This window comes from Schistocerca serialis, chromosome 6, assembly GCF_023864345.2.
Source record: "Schistocerca serialis cubense isolate TAMUIC-IGC-003099 chromosome 6, iqSchSeri2.2, whole genome shotgun sequence".
Taxonomy (NCBI): domain Eukaryota; kingdom Metazoa; phylum Arthropoda; class Insecta; order Orthoptera; family Acrididae; genus Schistocerca; species Schistocerca serialis.
In genome coordinates this window covers 554,946,810-554,959,587 of record NC_064643.1, presented here as the reverse complement: position 1 = coordinate 554,959,587, position 12,778 = coordinate 554,946,810, and the positions used below count along the sequence as shown (strand labels likewise).

General features: G+C 44.6%; 1 protein-coding gene across 1 annotated transcript in view; it reads right to left on the bottom strand.

Moving 5' to 3' along the window:
- LOC126485084 (ran-binding protein 9) overlaps window positions 1-12,778 on the bottom strand; it is a 236,658-nt gene that overhangs the window by 107,330 nt on the left and 116,550 nt on the right. The window lies entirely within an intron of this gene.

The window sequence follows — 12,778 nt, the reverse complement described above, 5'->3', positions numbered from 1 at the left end:
GAACCGCCAGCCTCTCGAATGCAAATCAAATCTCCTAATCACTTCACCACCTCGGCTCGGTATTCGATAACGTTCGTTTGGGGGCGTTAGTGGAGCACCGAAATGCTCATCGAATTGCAGTGGAAGACATTACAAGCGGGTGTTTTGCCTAACGGGGAGCTTTATTCATAAAATTCCGAAAGGACACGTTCCAAAATGAGTCAAGATTCATATTACTTTCTTCGACATATCGTTTATTGAGCACAAAGCCGACATTAGGAAAATTCGGGCCAGAAGATGGGGCACCGACAGTCTTCTCGTGCATCATCCACGAATGTAATAGAATACTGGTAGACGATAGACGTACCCTCCGCTAGGGGCGGTGCTTGATATTATTGCAGCGTTGCACAATTGCTAAGAATTACACACTATCTTTTCTTCTAATTTTGTGATTTAACCCTTTCACTGTCATTGTGATGTACGTCTACCACGATAGGTTGTCAGTGAATCATTGGGAATTTTCTGCATGTTGTTGCTACGCATCAATGTCCCACTGGTATTCACTGTTAACCCTCCGCAATATCGCATTGAATTAGTTCGTGCGTGCAAATAGCAGAACCAATGACAGTATTTGCAAAGTAGACTGCTGTCGCACTTTCTCGGAGAATTCGCGTGTGGTTTTTGCGCAACCATCTGCTGAAACCCGAGTATAGCCCTGATGTTCCACACCTCCTCACTTTGGAAAACAAAACGGCAGTAAACTTTTTTTTCATATTGTTCCTTCTGATTACGGCATCACGCATCACTTTGACTTCCAAGAGGCGGCCGGCGATCACAACAGACTGTTCCTTTCTTCCAGGAGCGCTAGTCCTACAAATTTCGCAGGAGAGCTTCTATTAATTCTGAAAGGGAGGAGTTGAGGTACTGGTGGAAGTAGAGCTGTGAGGACGGGTTGTGAGTCGTGTCTGGAGAGCTCAGCCCGTAGAGCACTTGCCCGTGAAATGCAAAGGTCCCGAGTTCGGACCTGCCCGGAAGTTTCTTATCAGCGCACCCTACGCTGCAGAAGGAAAATTTCATTCAGGAACGTGTTAATGTCTTTCATTCCGGAAAAATAATAATGGTAATGAAAGAGCTAATAAACCACCTAAAACATGCTAAAAATCAACCACCTCTAGGCGTTCAACGTCCTATTGCTTCGTTTTGGACCAATAAACGCTGCTGCCTTCAGACCAGACTGGAGAGCTGCTTTCCTAATGCGATTCCCCAGCGGTCAGCACGCCGCCGCGTCGTTTCAGCAGGGACGAGCCTGCGGCTACACGTTCGTAACAGCAGGCAGAATACTCGTCTGTAACCGTCCTTGACTGCTGCAGCCCAGCACCAGCAGCAAACGTTCTCCACCCCGCAATAAGGAAAAAGTTTCCAACGTTCCTGTTAGACTACACCATTCTATACACATGATTGCATCCCTGCTTTCTCGTCATTCGCCACGGTAATTTCTTTCCACGCCGTTAGGTTATGACTTACGGTCCAACAACATTACCATCATTTGTATTTCGTGAACAATCAAAAAATTTCGGTTTGTCCACGAATTTGTTATGGCAATACAGTTTCGAAGGAAGTGTTTTCTTATCAGCATAACTTAATATTACACAGTATGATTCAAAAAGAAAGAACACTTTTCAATTTTTTATCACACACAAACTATCAACACATTACGCATGGCACTGGATGGAGGAACGTTCGAAGTTTTATGTTCGCACAGACACTGTACCATAAACTCAACATGAGCACCACTCGTTGCTCGAGGAAAACCGATACAGTAGTTCATATCATTCCGCACACGAATCAGTAAGTCCCTATTTACTGAATCGAAAGCTTCAACAACTCGATTTGTCAGCTGTTGAAGAGTAGCTGCCATGGGTGGGACAAAAGCTGTGTTTTACGCACCCCGATAGAAAAAAATTGCAAGGCGTGAGCTCTTGTGACATGGGAGGCCAAAAACAAGATCTTGCTATCTCTTCCAATCCAACGTTGTGGGATGGTGTTAATTAAGGTAACGCCGCGCCTCGAGGTGAAAGTGAGACGGGCCGCAGTCTTGCATAAAAATGAAATCATTGCAATCTACATGATGTTAAGAAAACAACAAGTTTTGCTGCACCTCGAGGTATGACATTCCTATCACAATTTCCTCCGCAAAAAAGAAAGGTCTATATACACTGTGAACAGAAAAGGCACAAAATGCATTTAATTTCGGCGTGTCTCTTTCATGTTCGAAGACGACGCTAGTATTATGTGACCTCAAAATTCTTAAATTATAGCGGTTTACTTTACCCGATAGAAGAAAAGTCGTTGGGGAAAGTGTGCTCTGCCATATAACGGTGAATTTGAGTGCAGGGTTTCAAATTCAGGCATCGTTACAGAACACGGCACGTCGTTGTTTGAGGAAGTTGAAGTTCCTGCCCTGCCCTGCCCTGCCCTGCCCGTCTTGTGGACGCTGAAAATCCCGATACTTCCATTAGACGTGCGTGGCCGACCAGTGCTCTTCCCTTCGAATAAGCAATCAACTTTCAATAATTTTGTATGCCAGTCATTAATCTCCTTGCGCGGAGGCGGATTCTTCCTGAATAAACGGCGAAATTTACGTTGCAATTGAATAATGGATTGAATCGCGGAAATTCGAACAAAAAAATGAGTTTTCTTGTGGTGTTATCGACATGTTGCTACAAACAAACAGCGCAGCTGTGTCGAAACTTTGAACCGTCACCTATCCGCCGACATGCGCAACGCGTTTCCATCGTTTAGAGTTTTTCTGTAATAAACAACTTAAATCTTTTCTTTCTTTTTGGGTCATACTGTATTTTTGTCAAATATAAATCTAAGGCAGCGCCAATATTGTCACATGTGGTAAAGAGACTAGACTATAGCGACATTGTACTATTGGTGTTACTTCGGCCGTTATGCTTGCGTTTGTTACGTGTTATAAGGTTTGTATTTCGAAGCGACCGAGTGTTTTGGTTCCAGACAGCTCTCTTGTCATCCCCACCTTCCTATATTCCTGTGGGCTGAAGACCAGAGTGTTCGTGTGGCCAACAGACTGCAGTTAGTTGAGGTCTTAGTACTTCACACATTTTGCGTTCTCGGATTTTCTTGCGTTCTTATCTGTGGTTTCAATGTGTGGTAATATCTAAATGCCCACGAAAGGTACAAATTATTGCGATAGCATGTCGAAGTGAGATGCCGAGTTAAAAGATCATCCCTTTCTAACAAGGGAACCTCCCCATCGCACCCCCCCCCCCCCTCATATTTAGTTATAAGTTGGCACAGTGGAAAGGCCTTGAAAAACTGAACACAGATCAATCGAGAAAACAGGAAGAAGTTGTGTGGAACTACGAAAAAAATAGGCAAAATATACAAACTGAGTAGTCCATGCGCAATATAGGCAACATCAAGGATAATGTGAGCTCAGGAGCGCCGTGGTCCCGTGGTTAGCATCAGCAGCTGCGGAACGAGAGGTCCTTGGTTCAAGTCTTCCCTCGAGTGAAAAGTTTACTTTCTTTATTTTCGCAAAGTTATGATCTGTCCGTTCGTTCACTGACGTCTCGTTTCACTGTAATAAGCTTAGTGTCTGTGTTTTGCGACCGCGCCGCAAAACTGTGCGATTAGTAGACGAAAGGACGTGCCTCTCCAATGGGAACCGAAAACAATAATTCGCAAGGGCATACGTCAACCGATTCCTCCACAGGAAAACACGTCTGATATATTCTATACGACACTGGTGACGGCATGTGCGTCACATGACAGGAATATGTTGTTGACCCACCTAACTTGTACACTTGGCGAATGGGTAAAAAGATTCTTCTACCTTGCCCGATTTAGGTTTTCTTGTGGATGTGATAATCACTCCCAAAAAAATGACGGACAGATAATTGTCTGAAAATAAAAAATTAAACTTTTCACTCGAGGGAAGACTTGAACCAAGGACCTCTCGTTCCGCAGCTGCTCACGCTAACCACGGGTCCACGGCGCTCCTGAGCTCATACTACCCTTGATGTTGCCTATCTTGCGAATGGACTACTCAGTTTGTATATTTTGCTTATTTTTTTCATAGTTCCACACAACTTCTTCCTGTTTTCTCGATTGATCTGTGTTCAGTTGTTCAAGGCCTATCCACTGTCTCAACTTATAACTAAATCTGAGGGGGGTGCGATGGGGAGGTTCCCTTGTAAGATTCTCACATAAAAAAGCGACATCGACAATTTCAGCTGCCACCTGCCGCCACTGCCCTTCGTCATAAATCGTACGGTGGCTTGCGGAGAACAGACGCAAATACAGGAGACACAACAAATACTCTACAGACAGGATAGCTAGACAGAAAAAGTGGAGGGGTCCAGTATTTGGTAGTTCCCCAGCGAGGTGAAGAGCCGGCAGCTGGCGCTTCCCAGAATGTGGCGACGCGGACCTGGAAGGAAGTGAGGCGGTTATTTCCGACGCCGACGCCGCTTTGGGAGCGACGCCAGCGGCCGTTGACGTCAGCAGCGACCGGTGCACCTCGGCGGGACGGGGGCGACCTCCTTGTACGGACGCCGCGGTCACGGGTCCGACTCGCCCCGCCCCGCCTTGCCTCGAGGCCTCGACCGTCGCCGACGGCAGCCTCCTCGGTCCTGCTTGCTTCTCCGCGACCTGTGCTCTGGCTGCTTTCCGTCCTCACTCTTTCCTCTAACGCGTACAGGGGACGTGCATCGGTCGCACCAAAACTGCACTCGAAAAGCAACCCTCGAGCACGTGCCGGGTGACACAGTGTTGACTTCTTAAGTAATAGAACCCAGTACGTTGTCCTAGATGGTGAGTGTTCATCGGAGGTGAGGGTATCATCTGGAGTGCCCCAGGGAAGTGTGGTAGGTCCGCTGTTGTTTTCTATCTACATAAATGATCTTTTGGATAGGGTGGATAGCAATGTGCGGCTGTTTGCTGATGATGCTGTGGTGTACGGGAAGGTGTCGTCGTTGAATGACTGTAGGAGGATACAAAATGACTTGGACAGGATTTGTGATTGGTGTAAAGAATGGCAGCTAACTCTAAATACAGATAAATGTAAATTAATGCAGATGAATAGGAAAAAGAATCCCGTAATGTTTGAATACTCCATTAGTAGTGTAGCGCTTGACACAGTCACGTCGATTAAACATTTGGGCGTAACACTGCACAGCGATATGAAGTGGGACAAGCATGTAATGGAAGTTGTGGGGAAGGCGGATAGTCGTCTTCGGTTCATCAGTAGAATTTTGGGAAGATGTGATTCCTCTGTAAAGGAGACCGCTTATAAAACATTAATACGACCTATTCTTGAGTACTGCTCGAGCGTTTGGGATCCCTATCAGGTCGTATTGACGGAGGACATAGAAGCAATTCAGAGGCGGGCTGCTAGATTTGTTACTGGTAGGTTTGATCATCACGCGAGTGTTACGGAAATGCTTCAGGAACTCGGGTGGGAGTCTCTAGAGGAAAGGAGGCGTTCTTTTCGTGAATCGCTACTGAGGAAATTTAGAGAACCAGCATTTGAGGCTGACTGCAGAACAATTCTACTGCCGCCAACTTACATTTCGCGGAAAGACCACAAAGATAAGAGAGATTAGGGCTCGTACAGAGGCATATAGGCAGTCATTTTTCCCTCGTTCTGTTTGGGAGTGGAACAAGGAGAGAAGATGCTAGTTGTGGTACGAGGTACCCCCGCCACGCACCGTATGGTGGATTGCGGAGTATGTATGTATATGTAGATGTAATGCCGTCCAGTGGACCTGGCCTACTGGCGTAGTCGGGGGGGGGGGGGGGGGGACTGCTCTGCTCCGTTCTTACTTGCAGGGATGGTTAGCCCCGATTATTAATAGACCTCACCTTGTATCCATTATCAGATCTTACGGGCGGGGAGACGCGGTACTATGAAGAATAGAATGAAGCAAAGTCGTAATTGGACTTAGTAAACGACAATGTATTTACAGCAACAATAAAGTTTTCAAACTTAATTTGCTCGAGAAGGATGGGAAAAGCACCCGCAAAACGAATATTTCTGCCGTAGATGACATGCGGAGCGTCCCGTGGTCGTCTCGTAAATTACGTTTTATAACAGTTACCAACCACAAATCAGTAGATGATACATTTATGATACATTTTTAAAACATTTTATTCTTTGTTGCCACTGGCAGTTTCGAACGTTTTGTTCACTATAAGGTAGCTGCACTGCATTTAACGATTATCTGTTTTATGTTTACAGTGCTATAACATCAATAAAAATGCCCCAATTATTACCGATGAGACTAGGTGTGTGTGTGTGTGTGTGTGTGTGTGTGTGTGAGAGAGAGAGAGAGAGAGAGAGAGAGAGAGAGAGAGAGAGAGAGAGAGAGAGAGAGAGAGCGCGAGCGCTCCAATATTTCGACAACGTACGTCATCATTACTACTTGGACAGTTAATCGTACAGGATGACAACTATTGAACTGCATGAAATAAAATCGTCATAACTTCTGAACGGTTTGCGTTAGGACGTTCAAACTGCACGGCATGCGGAGCATGATGGGAATTAGTATGCTTTGGTTTAGTGACTTTCATTTGGATGGGTTCGTCAATAAGCAAAACTGGCGCATTTGGGGGACTGAGAATCCACATTTCGCAATTGAGAAGTCTCTTTACCCTCAACGGGTGACTGTGTTATGCAATGTCCAGCCACGGAGTAATTGGTGCGATATTCCTTAATGGTACAGTGACTACCGAACGGTAGGTGCATGTTTTGCAAGGTGATTTCATCCCCATTATCCAAAGTGACCTTGATTTCAACAAGATGAGGTTCATGCCAGACGGAGCTCGGCTCCATCGAAGCAGCAGAGTGTTTGATGTCCTGGAGGAGAGCACTCTGGAGACCGCGTGCTCGTCTCCACAGGCCACTGGCATGGACCTCGATTGGCCGCCTTGTTCTCCGGATCTGAGCACATGCGAATCCTTTTTGTGAGGCTAAATTAAAGACAAATTTTACAGCAATATTTGTAAAACCATTGTTGAACTGAAAACAGCCATTCAGGACGTCATCGACAGCATCGATGTTCCGACACTTCTTCCGATCATGCAGATTTTCGCTATTCGTCTGCGTCAAATCATAGCCAATGATGGCAGTCATATCGAAAATATAACAACCTAAATCCGAAAATCTGTAGTAACGTTTACATGTTAAATGAAGTGTGTGAACGCCGTAGTTTGTATCTAATTTAAGTTTTCTTTCATATAGTTCAATAATTGTCACCCTGTATCTTACATTAACAGTACCTGTTGACCATCTGAGAGGGTGGAAGTCGTTTGAGAGGAGCTCGGTTGGCACTCAAACGAGACGCCATCGAAACCCCATCTAGGGACGGCACTACTTTCGACTAACAAACGCCACAAAACTGGCCGCGAGAAAAATTCGTTCCATGGCCAGCAGTGCTCCCACAAAAACACAGAAGCATTCTTGAGTCTATACTCATTGACTTCCCAGCTTGACAAAAGCTTTCTCGGTCGCTGTATATTTCAACAGTTGGGAAATGTGTTCACAATGGGAACTCGTTATAATGTTCGTACACAGTCTTTATCACATTAATTTCCATGTCCCGAATTGTGTATAAGTTCCCATTACGCCAAAAAATAGGCCAGCACTCAAAATGTTCCATCGTGTCTTTCTCTCTTACCTCGCTTCATTAGGAAACATTATCGATATTGAAATCAAAAGACTTAATATTTTACGATACTGCAGTACCTGTGTTGTAAAAAAGAACGGTGCGACGTTTCTTCGGCCACGTAAGCATGTCCGAAAGAACACTGCATCGTTCTTCTTAACAATACATGTTCTGCAATGTCGTAATTTATCCGCCAATACCAGGCAGCGACTTCCCATTAAAATGTCCTCCCCCATACGGGTATTACATCACGTGTGTACGAGTACAGGTTATGACGCAGTTAACGACGGAATTTGGATGTTTGAGCCTGGTCGTTAGTAGTACACTTGATAGCCAAAGCGGTTAAGGGCACCACCCGCGTGAAGTGGGCAATCAGGGTGCTACTCCCGATCGGCACAAATTTTCACTGTCGTCATTCCCTTTACACAGCTGATAGTTGTTTGTAGTCGCAACTGCATTATGCATTTCGTGTACTTAATGTTATGTTAAACTGAATTTACGTATCGTTTTCTGCTCCTTCTGAGACGTGCTCGTATAGCTTAATGCACGGTGCGTTAGCTTGCGAGAGGCGCATATGAACCAGACGCGGGCTGAATCCTAGCTGCACATTAACAATCGCTGGTCGGGTAGCCGGCCAGTCCGAGTGTTTATTTTAGGCGGTTTTCCACGCTCGCTTAGGCAAAGACTGGAATGAACACCTGTCTCTGCCTCCGAAAATCTGGCATGTGAACAGTTAAAAACCCGATCACATACAATAAAAGGTTTGCGTGAATCACAGCCAGATGATGCACACGACTTCCATCTCATAGTTTGTCTGCAAACTGTGGCGACAAAAATGGCATTCGGCAATAAAGGTAAACAAAAATAAATTTTCATAATTATCAAAACAGCAGATCGCATGCGACAAAGCACAAAGCACTAGGAGAGAAAAAAAAATATTGCTACTCATTATAGTGCCTGCCTGAATGTGCTGCATCAGAAAGTGACGAGGAAGTCGTTATTCACCAAATAATTTGGTCATGGTCATGATTATGTTTGATTTGTGGATCGCTCAACTAAGCGCTCATCAGCCCCCGTACGAAGTCCCAATTTTTACACAGTCCATTTTCTTTTCACAACCTGGTGGCGCAGTGGTTAGCACACTGGACTCGCATTCGGGAGGACGACGGTTCAATCCCGTCTCCGGCCATCCTGATTTAGGTTTTCCGTGATTTCCCTAAATCGCTTCAGGCAAATGCCGGGATGGATCCTTTGAAAGGGCACGGCCGATTTCCTTCCCCATCCTTCCCTCACCCGAGCTTGCGCTCCGTCTCTAATGACCTCGTTGTCGACGGGACGTTAAACACTAAGCTCCTCCTCCTCCTCTTTTCACAACCCAATATAGTCACACTCACAAATGATGATGATGAAACGATTAGGAGGACACAAACACCCAGACCCCGGGCAGAGAAAATCTCCAACCGGGCCGTGAATCGAACCCAGAATCCCGTGTTGCAGAGGCAGCAACGCTAGCCCCTAGACCACAAGCTGCGGACGATCATGGTCATGACTGACCTTACCTGGAAGCGCTTCGCTCTTTCTCCAACAACTTTGCGTCAATTCCGGAAGATTATATGACAACCGCCGATGTGTTCTTCAGGACAGACTCTGGTACACCAACTTCAGGAGAATAAAACGATAAATACAGTACTAGTAAAAAGTCACCCGCAGGAATTCTAGCTACCGTACACATGGCACGTTTAACACTTACTAAGAGCATAGAAGAAATTAATTGCGCGAACTGCAAACAGCCAAAGTGCCTGTGTTGTTCAGACGTACGTATCATGCAATGTTTCTTAGGACATGCAAGCACGCTTTTCCGAAGGAACAGGCCCTGCAGCGACTACAGCCGTTATGAAATAGATGAAATGTATACCCAGTTGCCAATCGGCCAACCATCAGCTGCAAACTGGAATGACAATGAACATTTGTGTCCATTATAATTATCCGGGCTGTTATGCCGTGGTCGGTTGATGAATTTTGTCTCAATTCCCAACGTTTCGTCTCCGACTGCGGGAGACATTATAATGGACATGATATTTCCGGCCGTGAAAGTCTACATTTTAGTATAATGAACATTTGTGCCGGATCGGGAATCGAACCCGGATTTCCTGCTTTACGCGAGCGGTCGCCTTAAGCGTTTTGGCTATCCGTGCAAGACTCACAGCCAGGCACAAACTTCCACACGTCGTCAACCATGTTTCTACAACATGTACTTGTACATACATTATGTATATTCCCGTACAGGAGAGTGTTTTTGAACTGAAAGTCGTTTTCCCGGCGCATACATGCACCTGAGGGAACATAGTATGGTACTTCTAAACAACACTGGTACCGACACCGGGCAAACGACTTCAAATAAAAAAGTCTCCCCTGTACGAGAATATACATAATGGATGACCAGTGTAGGTTGCTGACACACAGTTGACGACATATGGAAGTTTGGGTCTGGCCCGGGTCGTGCAAGGATAGCCACAACGGTTAAGGAGACTGCTCGCGTAACGGGGGAATTCTGGTTACGAGTCCCTGTCCGGCACAAATTTTCACATTAATAATCCTATTATACAGCTGATGGTTGTCCATACTCGCAACTGCGAATACATTTCAAAGATAGTATATCCCATAAGTACTCGTGTACTTGGGGGCTAGGTAACGTTAATAGCTAATACAGAATTAATTTTATCGTGGAATTTAACTTTGTGTGGTGTGTACTCTCTCTCTCTCTCTCTCTCTCTCTCTCTCTCTCTCTCTCTCTCTCCCCCCCCCCCCCCCCCCCCCCCCCCCCGCCACCACACATCCCTAACAGCGTGCAGGTCTCTCATTAGATATGATGAGTAAAGTTAATGACTATTCAATACGGGAAATGTAGAATATTTCATTATCAGTTGGCCATGATGCTTGTTTCCATGTAATGACGTCATGCGTCGTCCATTCATGATGGCGTAAGATTTAAATGCTGTGAATAGTGTTTGCACCCTGTCTTCGGTATCCTACCACCGTGTACCCCAGCTCATCAATCTAGATAACCTCCTTTCATGCTTCGAGCATTCAGTAGTGCAACTGCGCCACTTTACCCTGTCACGTACTATGGGCTGAAGAATATGTATGAGACGGTAGCTTCTGTACCCCAAAGCGAGATTGTGTTTCTGGATAATACATCTGCTCATCGTTGGCTGTCCAGAATGCAACAGGCGGGTACTTGCTACACTGTGACTCCTATACCTGGTGTGTTAAAAAAAAAACCACATGATAAACTAGAAATAAATAGCAGGGACGTTGCGGAATTGCTGCATACACAGTATTTGGAAAACAAAATAGTTACAATTAAAATGGCATAAACGGTGCTGAAAGGTAAATGGTCATGGGCAAGAAAACCGACTATAAGAATAAATAACAATTCGATCAAGAGATGTGCGATAGTAAGGTAACTTGGGTTGCATGTTGTTGAGAAGAAAAGTTTTCGTACATTTGAAATGGTCTGCCAAAGAGCTCTAAGTCTAAAGAACGAGATTGCGACGATTGGTTAAAATAAGTTCAATCTACCTGTATGCACAATCAGTGTGTACCATGAAGCCTTGCTTCCATAGTAGATTACGTTTCAATGTGTGGAGAGGTCAATGCTAGCTAAATCTAAAATAGCTCTATGCAGAAGGATATTACTGGGACATACGGATGGATATACGCCTACTTCTATGGAAGTTTTTCTACTCGTGGACGCAACAAAGACGAAGTCATCAGGAATGACATTCTTTGTTTCTTACTCTCATCAGTGGCGCAATATGATGCTTCTTGATGCTTTGAAGAAAAAACATAATAGCTGGGCTAGACTGTTACACAGTACAGAAATATCTCCTCTGAAGAAGGAACGAAGGATACGTTTTGAAGTAACGCTTTGTTCGATGAGCTTGAATAGTATTTCTTGCTTCCTGTTGTAAAATGACAATGGTCACCAACATCATGCACCTCACAACGTGTCTAACGAAACGGCAGGAGTCGCCGTCGTGTCTAGCAAAAACGTTTCTGAGTGACACTCGCCTTTCGTTGACTGACGAAGTATTCGTGGCACGTGGAAGTGTGGGCTGCCAAGACAAACCCCGACTGCAGCAGAGCTGCGCCCAGAATAGTGCCAAAACAGTCCGGCCTGATCGAGACCTTGAGACGTTCCAACTTCATGCAGCTTCTGGTTGCGTTTCGCACATCCGGCTCATCGCTCCGGACTGTGCATGATTATGAAATGGGATCGGCCATTTTATAAGTCCGAACGCCTACACTATCTGAAAAAGCAGTTAGCATTGAAAAGGGGTACGATATTACGAAATTTAGACGCGAGTTACAGTTTCATGGTCAAAGTATCTGCAGCGAAACTTTGAAAAATACCTGCCATTTCTCTGAGAACATAGCAAACTAACGCGCTATAGTCCTATTAGTACTTGACTACAATCAAGAACTGCCGCTGTTCTGAAGTCATAAATATATGGATTTCTAGGATTTTTAATTGTGTGTAGGCCGCGTCAGCCCAGGCAAAAACTACAAAGCGTCAAGGAAACACGTCGTTTTGATAACACTGGTCTGCACAACATCATGTGATTGAACATAAGTATTTCTTCTTAACTTTATGTTTATTCCAACATTGTTCTTAATTTTCTTCTAACATGTTTTTTATAATGGAAGAAAGTTAATTTTATTTTTAGCTATAGGAATTTTACTTAAGACAGCAAGCTGGTGTAGCGACTTTACCGACTTTTATGTCAGCCTATATATTTTATCTGAATGGAGAGTGGGGTTTTATCGAACAGAAAACATTATGCTTACGTCGAGAAAGGAACTCTTGTTCTGTTTGGCTATGAAAATTTAATAACGATGATTAATAATTTTATTAACATGAATTAGAGAGTATCTCTGTCACATTTTTTTGTGATTTCTTCTGTCTTGCATTTTTCACTCTTCTCTTGTTCTTTGTTCTTGTTTATGTCTGTATAGACATACGTTGTCCATGTTAGTCAATTACTTCTTCGATAATAACTTTAAATCGAAAGGAAACAAATTACTCTGGCTTTATACATTTT